Source organism: Cheilinus undulatus, linkage group 18 (assembly GCF_018320785.1).
Source record: "Cheilinus undulatus linkage group 18, ASM1832078v1, whole genome shotgun sequence".
NCBI lineage: Eukaryota > Metazoa > Chordata > Actinopteri > Labriformes > Labridae > Cheilinus > Cheilinus undulatus.
The window spans coordinates 7262073-7275625 of NC_054882.1; the positions used below are offsets into that span (position 1 = coordinate 7262073).

Here is a 13553-nt window from a genome sequence, read left to right on the forward strand (position 1 = left end):
AGCCTAAGGGGTGGAGACATCATCACCAAACTTCACAAGGATAATCACACATTGGTCCTGAATATATCCATACATCAATATCAGCACTTTGATACAGCACCCCCTTCTGCCAGTCCATCATTTACGCCATTGATTTTTCATGCGTGTTTTATGGGTTACCACAAAAAAATTCAGGCCCCACACACCATTCATCCCAGGCCTATGATTTTACGTCTGCGTATGGATCATTATCAGAGCTACAAAAAAGCCTCTTGGACCCATGCCAAAATCCCAACAGGAAGTCCACCAGCTCCACCCCAATTTCAAAATGAGGCCTCTTTTTGGACAATTATTCACTGAAAACTGATATAATTTTTGGGGACATCATTCTGTGGTCTTCAACATGTTATGGCAACACAGCATGTCACACTGAACACGCCCACATGAAAACAGCTCATCATGGCGCCCTCTACTGCCAACAGGAAGTGATGCAAATGAGTCATTTCTGCATTCCTCTTACTGTGTTGAACCTATCATGCTCTAAATTTTGACCTTGAGTCTTCAATATCCGTTCCTACATTAACATGTTTCATTAAGAGACACCCCAGTGGCCATTGCAGCCATTTTGATCCTTCGCCATTGAACAGGAAGTGGGTCATTTCTGTGTTATTCTTACTGTGTTCAACCTATAATGCTCTGATTCTGACCTGAAATCCTCAATATCTTTCCCAACATAGACATGTTTCATCCCCGAATGACCCAGTGGCCATGGTGGCCATTTTGATCCTTCACCTCAGACAGGAAATGGGTCATTTCTGTATCACTCTTACTGTTTTGAACCTATCATGTTGAACCAACTCATCAATATCTCTCCTAACATTGACATAACTCATTAAGAGATGCCCCAGAGGCCATGGCGGCCATTTTGATCCTTCGCCATGACACAGGAAGTGGGTGTAACTCTCAAATAAAACAACTGATTGCCTTCAAGTTTTACATGCATGATCAGGATCTGACTCTTTACAAATTTAATGTTAATTTCATGGCTTTGCTGTAGTGCCCCCTATTGTAAGATGCAACTCCCTCTCAAAAATAACAAATCCAATCTTTTTTCAATTTTACATGATAAATAGTCTTTCCCTCATCACCTCTCCATATCAACATCCACCTCTGACATAGTGCCACCTACTGTTAAGTGGCAGTACTACCTCATGTACAGAGTGCACATTGCTGGGTCATTAACATAAATGTTGCATGAGGGGGTAGGAAAAGGAGATGATTGAAGACATTACAACAGAGAACATCCTACAAGAGCGTACACAGGGAGTATTAGCTATGTCCTCCCAGGTTAATAGAGAAGAAAATAGAATTTGAAAGAAGAAGAAAAAAATAATAGTAATGACAATTATTTGTGCTTTCAGCAAATTCATCATTTTCAAAAAGTTTACCACAGCACAACAAAAAGGGAAATAAGGAAATCTTAATGAGAAGCAAGATGAAAAAACTGGACTTCCACCATGTTTAACTATCTACGTATATCCTATAAACAGCTATTCTAAAAAGTAAGAAATGCAAGAGATCTGTCTGCAGAGTGATTCTTAGATTATAAATGGAATAAATTACAATATATTCATCAGAGAGCCTATAGTTAAATGTAATTAATTTTGGTTAACTGCACCATCTGTGTTAAAGGTTGAAAAAGAAAAATAAATAAAAATAAGTGAATACCTAAGTATAGGAACCCTTTAACAGTAGATACAAAAGTAGTGATGAATGTATGATCTATGTATGTGTGATTTTTTTTTTAACGTAAGGGCTGTCAAAGGAGGATCTCCATTGTCTTTCTGCAGTGTTATTGTCTCTCACACACTTCTGGCAGCTAGGTGCTGGCAAATGATATCAATTGTCAATTGCAGCAAGGAATGCCAGTGTTTTCATACGCAGTTACTACATGCAGGTGCCCCTCTGGGTCACCGCAATGGCTTGATGGTGCAACTGCAAATGGAAAAGGGGATCTGCTTCACGAGTTTGTGTGTCATCCTTGCGCAGGGGCCATGCTAATCTTCTCTGTATCGAATCCAATTTATTATATGTGCTGCCGAAGCTAGCACACTACCCAGCCCTGACCTACCGCATTTTCAATGGCCTGATGGATACAAGACCCCTAAGTCGTGGTGCAGGCCACTTGGGCTAAAAACACTGATATGCCACACCCATCAACATTAAAAGCGTGTTGGATCAAAGGAAAGACCAAGAAAGACCTCATCCTTTCCATTGCTGACATTCACGCCTTTGAACGACCTGCAATTCCAAGACTGTGAATTTCACAAGAAGCTTTTGTCCTTAAGTTCAGAATTTTACTGATTCACAAAGAATCTTGCTGAGGATCAGAAAAAAACTATAGGAGCCAACCAGCACCCACAACAATCCACAACTCACATAGTCCTGAAACATTACATTGCAAGGGATTTCTTGTGAAGGGTATCACTGCTGATGTGTGATGCACAGACTGGGTGTATCAAGCCAATCCTAACGCTAGGTGCTGGCAAATGATTTCCATTGTCATTTGCAGCAAGGGAAGTCAAAAGTCCAAACATTTTCGTCTATACCACTTATCCCCTTTGCCAGCACAGGGCATGTCAGAAATTCCATGCACAATTACTACATACAAGCCATGGCCCGCCCCTCAGGTTCACCACGATGGATTGATGCAACACCTACAACTGGAAAAGAGGATTTGCTTCACGAGTTTGCTTGTCATCCTTGTGCTGGGGCTATGCTAATCTTCTGACACGATACATCAAACATTACACAGCAAGACACTTTCCAGCATGGCATGTCCAAGGTTGTGTGTATTGCACAGTCTGGGGGTTTCACACACTTCTGGCAGCTAGGTGCTGGCAAATGATATCGATTGTCAGTTGCAGCAAGGAATGCCAGTGTTTTCATACGCAGTTACTACATGCAGGTGCCCCTCTGGGTCACCGCAATGGCTTGATGGTGCAACTGCAAATGGAAAAGAGGATCTGCTTCACGAGTTTGCGTGTCATCCTTGCGCAGGGGCCATGCTAATCTTCTCTGTATTGAATCCAATTTATCATATGTGCTGCCGAAGCTAGCACACTACCCAGCCCTGACCTACCGCATTTTCAATGGCCTGATGGATGCATGACCCCTAAGTCGTGGTGCAGGCCACCTGGGCTGAAAACACTGATATGCCACACCCAGTAACATCAAAAGTGTGTGGGGTCAAAGGAAAGACCAAGAAAGACCTCATCCTTTCCATTGCTGACATTCACGCCTTTGAACGACCTGCAATTCCAAGACTGTGAAATTCACAAGAAGCTTTTGTCCTTAAGTTCAGAATTTTACTGATTCACAAAGAATCTTGCTGAGGATCAGAAAAAAACTACAGGAGCCAACCAGCACCCACAACAATCCACAACTCACATAGTCCTGAAACATTACATTGCAAGGGATTTCTTGTGAAGGGTATCACTGCTGATGTGTGATGCACAGACTGGGTGTATCAAGCCAATCCTAACGCTAGGTGCTGGCAAATGATTTCCATTGTCATTTGCAGCAAGGGAAGTCAAAAGTCCAAACATTTTTGTCTATACCACTTATCCCCTTTGCCAGCACAGGGCATGTCAGAAATTCCATGCACAATTACTACATACAAGCCATGGCCCGCCCCTCAGGTTCACCACGATGGATTGATGCAACACCTACAACTGGAAAAGAGGATTTGCTTCACGAGTTTGCTTGTCATCCTTGTGCTGGGGCTATGCTAATCTTCTGACATGATACATCAAACATTACACAGCAAGACACTTTCCAGCACGGCATGTCCAAGGTTGTGTGTATTGCACAGTCTGGGGGTTTCACACACTTCTGGCAGCTAGGTGCTGGCAAATGATATCGATTGTCAGTTGCAGCAAGGAATGCCAGTGTTTTCATACGCAGTTACTACATGCAGGTGCCCCTCTGGGTCACCGCAATGGCTTGATGGTGCAACTGCAAACGGAAAAGAGGATCTGCTTCACGAGTTTGCGTGTCATCCTTGCACAGTGGCCATGCTAATCTTCTCTGTATCGAATCCAATTTATCATATGTGCTGCCGAAGCTAGCACACTACCCAGCCCTGACCTACCGCATGTTCAATGGCCTGATGGATGCAGGACCCCTAAGTCGTGGTGCAGGCCACCTGGGCTGAAAACACTGATATGCCACACCCAGTAACATCAAAAGTGTGTGGGGTCAAAGGAAAGACCAAGAAAGACCTCATCCTTTCCATTGCTGACATTCACGCCTTTGAACGACCTGCAATTCCAAGACTGTGAAATTCACAAGAAGCTTTTGTCCTTAAGTTCAGAATTTTACTGATTCACAAAGAATCTTGCTGAGGATCAGAAAAAAACTACAGGAGCCAACCAGCACCCACAACAATCCACAACTCACATAGTCCTGAAACATTACATTGCAAGGGATTTCTTGTGAAGGGTATCACTGCTGATGTGTGATGCACAGACTGGGTGTATCAAGCCAATCCTAACGCTAGGTGCTGGCAAATGATTTCCATTGTCATTTGCAGCAAGGGAAGTCAAAAGTCCAAACATTTTCGTCTATACCACTTATCCCCTTTGCCAGCACAGGGCATGTCAGAAATTCCATGCACAATTACTACATACAAGCCATGGCCCGCCCCTCAGGTTCACCACGATGGATTGATGCAACACCTACAACTGGAAAAGAGGATTTGCTTCACGAGTTTGCTTGTCATCCTTGTGCTGGGGCTATGCTAATCTTCTGACATGATACATCAAACATTACACAGCAAGACACTTTCCAGCACGGCATGTCCAAGGTTGTGTGTATTGCACAGTCTGGGGGTTTCACACACTTCTGGCAGCTAGGTGCTGGCAAATGATATCGATTGTCAGTTGCAGCAAGGAATGCCAGTGTTTTCATACGAAGTTACTACATGCAGGTGCCCCTCTGGGTCACCGCAATGGCTTGATGGTGCAACTGCAAATGGAAAAGAGGATCCGCTTCACGAGTTTGCGTGTCATCCTTGCGCAGGGGCCATGCTAATCTTCTCTGTAATCCAATTTATCATATGTGCTGCCGAAGCTAGCACACTACCCAGCCCTGACCTACCGCATTTTCAATGGCCTGATGGATGCATGACCCCTAAGTCGTGGTGCAGGCCACCTGGGCTGAAAACACTGATATGCCACACCCAGTAACATCAAAAGTGTGTGGGGTCAAAGGAAAGACCAAGAAAGACCTCATCCTTTCCATTGCTGACATTCACGCCTTTGAACGACCTGCAATTCCAAGACTGTGAAATTCACAAGAAGCTTTTGTCCTTAAGTTCAGAATTTTACTGATTCACAAAGAATCTTGCTGAGGATCAGAAAAAAACTACAGGAGCCAACCAGCACCCACAACAATCCACAACTCACATAGTCCTGAAACATTACATTGCAAGGGATTTCTTGTGAAGGGTATCACTGCTGATGTGTGATGCACAGACTGGGTGCATCAAGCCAATCCTAACGCTAGGTGCTGGCAAATGATTTCCATTGTCATTTGCAGCAAGGGAAGTCAAAAGTCCAAACATTTTCGTCTATACCACTTATCCCCTTTGCCAGCACAGGGCATGTCAGAAATTCCATGCACAATTACTACATACAAGCCATGGCCCGCCCCTCAGGTTCACCACGATGGATTGATGCAACACCTACAACTGGAAAAGAGGATTTGCTTCACGAGTTTGCTTGTCATCCTTGTGCTGGGGCTATGCTAATCTTCTGACACGATACATCAAACATTACACAGCAAGACACTTTCCAGCACGGCATGTCCAAGGTTGTGTGTATTGCACAGTCTGGGGGTTTCACAGACTTCTGGCAGCTAGGTGCTGGCAAATGATATCGATTGTCAGTTGCAGCAAGGAATGCCAGTGTTTTCATACGCAGTTACTACATGCAGGTGCCCCTCTGGGTCACTGCAATGGCTTGATGGTGCAACTGCAAATGGAAAAGAGGATCCGCTTCACGAGTTTGCGTGTCATCCTTGCGCAGGGGCCATGCTAATCTTCTCTGTATCGAATCCAATTTATCATATGTGCTGCCGAAGCTAGCACACTACCCAGCCCTGACCTACCGCATTTTCAATGGCCTGATGGATGCATGACCCCTAAGTCGTGGTGCAGGCCACCTGGGCTGAAAACACTGATATGCCACACCCAGTAACATCAAAAGTGTGTGGGGTCAAAGGAAAGACCAAGAAAGACCTCATCCTTTCCATTGCTGACATTCACGCCTTTGAACGACCTGCAATTCCAAGACTGTGAAATTCACAAGAAGCTTTTGTCCTTAAGTTCAGAATTTTACTGATTCACAAAGAATCTTGCTGAGGATCAGAAAAAAACTACAGGAGCCAACCAGCACCCACAACAATCCACAACTCACATAGTTCTGAAACATTACATTGCAAGGGATTTCTTGTGAAGGGTATCACTGCTGATGTGTGATGCACAGACTGGGTGTATCAAGCCAATCCTAACGCTAGGTGCTGGCAAATGATTTCCATTGTCATTTGCAGCAAGGGAAGTCAAAAGTCCAAACATTTTCGTCTATACCACTTATCCCTTTGCCAGCACAGGGCATGTCAGAAATTCCATGCACAATTACTACATACAAGCCATGGCCCGCCTCAGGTTCACCACGATGGATTGATGCAACACCTACAACTGGAAAAGAGGATTTGCTTCACGAGTTTGCTTGTCATCCTTGTGCTGGGGCTATGCTAATCTTCTGACACGATACATCAAACATTACACAGCAAGACACTTTCCAGCACGGCATGTCCAAGGTTGTGTGTATTGCACAGTCTGGGGGTTTCACACACTTCTGGCAGCTAGGTGCTGGCAAATGATATCGATTGTCAGTTGCAGCAAGGAATGCCAGTGTTTTCATACGCAGTTACTACATGCAGGTGCCCCTCTGGGTCACTGCAATGGCTTGATGGTGCAACTGCAAATGGAAAAGAGGATCCGCTTCACGAGTTTGCGTGTCATCCTTGCGCAGGGGCCATGCTAATCTTCTCTGTATCGAATCCCATTTATCATATGTGCTGCGGCTAGCACACTACCCAGCCCTGACCTACCGCATTTTCAATGGCCTGATGGATGCATGACCCTAAGTCGTGGTGCAGGCCACCTGGGCTGAAAACACTGATATGCCACACCCAGTAACATCAAAAGTGTGTGGGGTCAAAGGAAAGACCAAGAAAGACCTCATCCTTTCCATTGCTGACATTCACGCCTTTGAACGACCTGCAATTCCAAGACTGTGAAATTCACAAGAAGCTTTTGTCCTTAAGTTCAGAATTTTACTGATTCACAAAGAATCTTGCTGAGGATCAGAAAAAAACTACAGGAGCCAACCAGCACCCACAACAATCCACAACTCACATAGTCCTGAAACATTACATTGCAAGGGATTTCTTGTGAAGGGTATCACTGCTGATGTGTGATGCACAGACTGGGTGTATCAAGCCAATCCTAACGCTAGGTGCTGGCAAATGATTTCCATTGTCATTTGCAGCAAGGGAAGTCAAAAGTCCAAACATTTTTGTCTATACCACTTATCCCCTTTGCCAGCACAGGGCATGTCAGAAATTCCATGCACAATTACTACATACAAGCCATGGCCCGCCCCTCAGGTTCACCACGATGGATTGATGCAACACCTACAACTGGAAAAGAGGATTTGCTTCACGAGTTTGCTTGTCATCCTTGTGCTGGGGCTATGCTAATCTTCTGACACGATACATCAAACATTACACAGCAAGACACTTTCCAGCACGGCATGTCCAAGGTTGTGTGTATTGCACAGTCTGGGGGTTTCACACACTTCTGGCAGCTAGGTGCTGGCAAATGATATCGATTGTCAGTTGCAGCAAGGAATGCCAGTGTTTTCATACGAAGTTACTACATGCAGGTGCCCCTCTGGGTCACCGCAATGGCTTGATGGTGCAACTGCAAATGGAAAAGAGGATCCGCTTCACGAGTTTGCGTGTCATCCTTGCGCAGGGGCCATGCTAATCTTCTCTGTATCGAATCCAATTTATCATATGTGCTGCCGAAGCTAGCACACTACCCAGCCCTGACCTACCGCATTTTCAATGGCCTGATGGATGCATGACCCCTAAGTCGTGGTGCAGGCCACCTGGGCTGAAAACACTGATATGCCACACCCAGTAACATCAAAAGTGTGTGGGGTCAAAGGAAAGACCAAGAAAGACCTCATCCTTTCCATTGCTGACATTCACGCCTTTGAACGACCTGCAATTCCAAGACTGTGAAATTCACAAGAAGCTTTTGTCCTTAAGTTCAGAATTTTACTGATTCACAAAGAATCTTGCTGAGGATCAGAAAAAAACTACAGGAGCCAACCAGCACCCACAACAATCCACAACTCACATAGTCCTGAAACATTACATTGCAAGGGATTTCTTGTGAAGGGTATCACTGCTGATGTGTGATGCACAGACTGGGTGCATCAAGCCAATCCTAACGCTAGGTGCTGGCAAATGATTTCCATTGTCATTTGCAGCAAGGGAAGTCAAAAGTCCAAACATTTTCGTCTATACCACTTATCCCCTTTGCCAGCACAGGGCATGTCAGAAATTCCATGCACAATTACTACATACAAGCCATGGCCCGCCCCTCAGGTTCACCACGATGGATTGATGCAACACCTACAACTGGAAAAGAGGATTTGCTTCACGAGTTTGCTTGTCATCCTTGTGCTGGGGCTATGCTAATCTTCTGACACGATACATCAAACATTACACAGCAAGACACTTTCCAGCACGGCATGTCCAAGGTTGTGTGTATTGCACAGTCTGGGGGTTTCACACACTTCTGGCAGCTAGGTGCTGGCAAATGATATCGATTGTCAGTTGCAGCAAGGAATGCCAGTGTTTTCATACGCAGTTACTACATGCAGGTGCCCCTCTGGGTCACTGCAATGGCTTGATGGTGCAACTGCAAATGGAAAAGAGGATCCGCTTCACGAGTTTGCGTGTCATCCTTGCGCAGGGGCCATGCTAATCTTCTCTGTATCGAATCCAATTTATCATATGTGCTGCCGAAGCTAGCACACTACCCAGCCCTGACCTACCGCATTTTCAATGGCCTGATGGATGCATGACCCCTAAGTCGTGGTGCAGGCCACCTGGGCTGAAAACACTGATATGCCACACCCAGTAACATCAAAAGTGTGTGGGGTCAAAGGAAAGACCAAGAAAGACCTCATCCTTTCCATTGCTGACATTCACGCCTTTGAACGACCTGCAATTCCAAGACTGTGAAATTCACAAGAAGCTTTTGTCCTTAAGTTCAGAATTTTACTGATTCACAAAGAATCTTGCTGAGGATCAGAAAAAAACTACAGGAGCCAACCAGCACCCACAACAATCCACAACTCACATAGTCCTGAAACATTACATTGCAAGGGATTTCTTGTGAAGGGTATCACTGCTGATGTGTGATGCACAGACTGGGTGCATCAAGCCAATCCTAACGCTAGGTGCTGGCAAATGATTTCCATTGTCATTTGCAGCAAGGGAAGTCAAAAGTCCAAACATTTTCGTCTATACCACTTATCCCCTTTGCCAGCACAGGGCATGTCAGAAATTCCATGCACAATTACTACATACAAGCCATGGCCCGCCCCTCAGGTTCACCACGATGGATTGATGCAACACCTACAACTGGAAAAGAGGATTTGCTTCACGAGTTTGCTTGTCATCCTTGTGCTGGGGCTATGCTAATCTTCTGACACGATACATCAAACATTACACAGCAAGACACTTTCCAGCACGGCATGTCCAAGGTTGTGTGTATTGCACAGTCTGGGGGTTTCACACACTTCTGGCAGCTAGGTGCTGGCAAATGATATCGATTGTCAGTTGCAGCAAGGAATGCCAGTGTTTTCATACGCAGTTACTACATGCAGGTGCCCCTCTGGGTCACTGCAATGGCTTGATGGTGCAACTGCAAATGGAAAAGAGGATCCGCTTCACGAGTTTGCGTGTCATCCTTGCGCAGGGGCCATGCTAATCTTCTCTGTATCGAATCCAATTTATCATATGTGCTGCCGAAGCTAGCACACTACCCAGCCCTGACCTACCGCATTTTCAATGGCCTGATGGATGCATGACCCCTAAGTCGTGGTGCAGGCCACCTGGGCTGAAAACACTGATATGCCACACCCAGTAACATCAAAAGTGTGTGGGGTCAAAGGAAAGACCAAGAAAGACCTCATCCTTTCCATTGCTGACATTCACGCCTTTGAACGACCTGCAATTCCAAGACTGTGAAATTCACAAGAAGCTTTTGTCCTTAAGTTCAGAATTTTACTGATTCACAAAGAATCTTGCTGAGGATCAGAAAAAAACTACAGGAGCCAACCAGCACCCACAACAATCCACAACTCACATAGTTCTGAAACATTACATTGCAAGGGATTTCTTGTGAAGGGTATCACTGCTGATGTGTGATGCACAGACTGGGTGTATCAAGCCAATCCTAACGCTAGGTGCTGGCAAATGATTTCCATTGTCATTTGCAGCAAGGGAAGTCAAAAGTCCAAACATTTTCGTCTATACCACTTATCCCCTTTGCCAGCACAGGGCATGTCAGAAATTCCATGCACAATTACTACATACAAGCCATGGCCCGCCCCTCAGGTTCACCACGATGGATTGATGCAACACCTACAACTGGAAAAGAGGATTTGCTTCACGAGTTTGCTTGTCATCCTTGTGCTGGGGCTATGCTAATCTTCTGACACGATACATCAAACATTACACAGCAAGACACTTTCCAGCACGGCATGTCCAAGGTTGTGTGTATTGCACAGTCTGGGGGTTTCACACACTTCTGGCAGCTAGGTGCTGGCAAATGATATCGATTGTCAGTTGCAGCAAGGAATGCCAGTGTTTTCATACGCAGTTACTACATGCAGGTGCCCCTCTGGGTCACCGCAATGGCTTGATGGTGCAACTGCAAACGGAAAATAGGATCTGCTTCACGAGTTTGCGTGTCATCCTTGCGCAGGGGCCATGCTAATCTTCTCTGTATCGAATCCAATTTATCATATGTGCTGCCGAAGCTAGCACACTACCCAGCCCTGACCTACCGCATTTTCAATGGCCTGATGGATGCATGACCCCTAAGTCGTGGTGCAGGCCACCTGGGCTGAAAACACTGATATGCCACACCCAGTAACATCAAAAGTGTGTGGGGTCAAAGGAAAGACCAAGAAAGACCTCATCCTTTCCATTGCTGACATTCACGCCTTTGAACGACCTGCAATTCCAAGACTGTGAAATTCACAAGAAGCTTTTGTCCTTAAGTTCAGAATTTTACTGATTCACAAAGAATCTTGCTGAGGATCAGAAAAAAACTACAGGAGCCAACCAGCACCCACAACAATCCACAACTCACATAGTCCTGAAACATTACATTGCAAGGGATTTCTTGTGAAGGGTATCACTGCTGATGTGTGATGCACAGACTGGGTGTATCAAGCCAATCCTAACGCTAGGTGCTGGCAAATGATTTCCATTGTCATTTGCAGCAAGGGAAGTCAAAAGTCCAAACATTTTCGTCTATACCACTTATCCCCTTTGCCAGCACAGGGCATGTCAGAAATTCCATGCACAATTACTACATACAAGCCATGGCCCGCCCCTCAGGTTCACCATGATGGATTGATGCAACACCTACAACTGGAAAAGAGGATTTGCTTCACGAGTTTGCTTGTCATCCTTGTGCAGGGGCCAATGCTAATCTTCTGACACGATACATCAAACATTACACCTACAACTGGAAAAGAGACTTTCCAGCACGGCATTGTCCAAGGTTGTGCGTATTGCACAGTCTGGGGGTTTCACACACTTCTGGCAGCTAGGTGCTGGCAAATGATATCGACTGTCAGTTGCAGCAAGGAATGCCAGTGTTTTCATACGCAGTTACTACATGCAGGTGCCCCTCTGGGTCACCGCAATGGCTTGATGGTGCAACTGCAAATGGAAAAGAGGATCCGCTTCACGAGTTTGCGTGTCATCCTTGCGCAGGGGCCATGCTAATCTTCTCTGTATCGAATCCAATTTATCATATGTGCTGCTGAAGCTAGCACACTACCCAGCCCTGACCTACCGCATTTTCAATGGCCTAATGGATGCATGACCCCTAAGTCGTGGTGCAGGCCACCTGGGCTGAAAACACTGATATGCCACACCCAGTAACATCAAAAGTGTGTGGGGTCAAAGGAAAGACCTCATCCTTTCCATGGTTCATATTCACACGTTTAAACGACCTGCAATCCCAAATTGTAAGTCTGTGACATTCACAATAAGCTCTTGGATGAGGTGCAGAATTTTTCGGATTCCCTAAGGAATCTTGCTGAGGATCAGGAAATAACTACAGGAGCCAACCAGCACCCACAAATATCCACAACTCACATAGCCCCGAGAAATTACATTACAAAGGACTCTCTGGTGAAGGGTATCACTGCTGATAAGTAATGCACAGACTGGGTGTATCAAGCCCATCCTACTGCAACGTCCTGGCAAACAATTTTGATGGTCAGTTGCAAGGGATGTCTGAGTCCATACATTTTTCTTCTACACCAGTCATCCTATTTACCATTTACCCATTACCATGGAGATCGTCCTTTGAGTGTCATCATTTAAAAAAAATTAGTATGGTGCATTTTGTACATGAGGTAATACTGCCTTTCAACATTAGGTGGCAGAGTGACAAAGGTGGGGACTGATATGTCAAAAGGATCAGGGAAGGACTACCTGTCATAAACAAAAACATGGAGATTCAATTTTTGATGTGCTACAGGTGTTGCTACAGCAAAAGCATGAAATTAACATTGAAATCTGCAGAGAGGCAGACCCTGATCATACATGTAAATTTTGAAGGTAATCGGATGTTTCATTTCAGAGCTACACCCACTTCCTGTCTCATGGTGAAGAATCAAAATGACCTCCATGGCCACCGGGCAACCGGAAATGAGAGTTGCCAATGCTAGGAAAGATATTGAGGAATAGAAGTCAAAACCAGAGCATGATAGGTTCAACACAGTAAGAATAATACAGAAATGACCCACTTCCTGTCCAATGGCGAAGGATCAAAATGGCCGACATGGCCAATGGGGCATCTGTTAATGAAACATGTCAAAGTTGGGAAAGATATTGAGGAGTTCAGGTCAAAGTCAGAGCATGATAGGTTCAACAGACAAATGCAGAAATGACCCATTTGCATCACTTCCTGCTGGCAGAGGAGGGCACCATGATGAGCTGTTTTCATGTGGGTGTGTTCAGTCTGATACTGATGTGTTGCTATAAGATATTGACTCCACAGAATGATGTCCTGCAAAATTACATCAGTTTTCAGTGAATAAATGTCTAAAAAGAGATGCTATTTTGAAATTGGGGCGGAGCTGGTGGACTTCCTGTTGGGATTTTGGCATAGGCCCAAG

The 13553-nt window shown here is 45.1% G+C and overlaps 1 protein-coding gene, 11 non-coding genes and 10 pseudogenes across 13 annotated transcripts in view; all 22 read right to left on the minus strand.

Annotated features, from left to right (window-relative positions):
- The window catches only part of atrn (attractin), a 270882-nt gene that overhangs the window by 54857 nt on the left and 202472 nt on the right, over positions 1 to 13553 (minus strand). The gene's annotated exons all lie outside the window — the stretch shown is intronic.
- LOC121526823 lies at positions 1984 to 2090 on the minus strand. Its single transcript, XR_005993352.1, has one exon. It is a non-coding gene; the product is annotated as a U6 spliceosomal RNA (small nuclear RNA).
- On the minus strand, positions 2706 to 2769 carry LOC121526831 (annotated as a pseudogene).
- Positions 2995 to 3101, minus strand: LOC121526821. The gene has a single exon (XR_005993350.1). It is a non-coding gene; the product is annotated as a U6 spliceosomal RNA (small nuclear RNA).
- LOC121526829 lies at positions 3717 to 3780 on the minus strand (annotated as a pseudogene).
- Positions 4006 to 4112, minus strand: LOC121526827. The gene has a single exon (XR_005993354.1). It is a non-coding gene; the product is annotated as a U6 spliceosomal RNA (small nuclear RNA).
- Positions 4728 to 4791, minus strand: LOC121526830 (annotated as a pseudogene).
- On the minus strand, positions 5017 to 5119 carry LOC121526828. Its single transcript, XR_005993355.1, has one exon. It is a non-coding gene; the product is annotated as a U6 spliceosomal RNA (small nuclear RNA).
- On the minus strand, positions 5735 to 5798 carry LOC121526832 (annotated as a pseudogene).
- LOC121526817 lies at positions 6024 to 6130 on the minus strand. The gene has a single exon (XR_005993346.1). It is a non-coding gene; the product is annotated as a U6 spliceosomal RNA (small nuclear RNA).
- On the minus strand, positions 6743 to 6806 carry LOC121526833 (annotated as a pseudogene).
- On the minus strand, positions 7032 to 7135 carry LOC121526824. Its single transcript, XR_005993353.1, has one exon. It is a non-coding gene; the product is annotated as a U6 spliceosomal RNA (small nuclear RNA).
- LOC121526834 lies at positions 7750 to 7813 on the minus strand (annotated as a pseudogene).
- LOC121526818 lies at positions 8039 to 8145 on the minus strand. Its single transcript, XR_005993347.1, has one exon. It is a non-coding gene; the product is annotated as a U6 spliceosomal RNA (small nuclear RNA).
- Positions 8761 to 8824, minus strand: LOC121526835 (annotated as a pseudogene).
- LOC121526819 lies at positions 9050 to 9156 on the minus strand. Its single transcript, XR_005993348.1, has one exon. It is a non-coding gene; the product is annotated as a U6 spliceosomal RNA (small nuclear RNA).
- LOC121526836 lies at positions 9772 to 9835 on the minus strand (annotated as a pseudogene).
- Positions 10061 to 10167, minus strand: LOC121526820. Its single transcript, XR_005993349.1, has one exon. It is a non-coding gene; the product is annotated as a U6 spliceosomal RNA (small nuclear RNA).
- On the minus strand, positions 10783 to 10846 carry LOC121526838 (annotated as a pseudogene).
- LOC121526816 lies at positions 11072 to 11178 on the minus strand. Its single transcript, XR_005993345.1, has one exon. It is a non-coding gene; the product is annotated as a U6 spliceosomal RNA (small nuclear RNA).
- LOC121526839 lies at positions 11794 to 11858 on the minus strand (annotated as a pseudogene).
- Positions 12094 to 12200, minus strand: LOC121526822. The gene has a single exon (XR_005993351.1). It is a non-coding gene; the product is annotated as a U6 spliceosomal RNA (small nuclear RNA).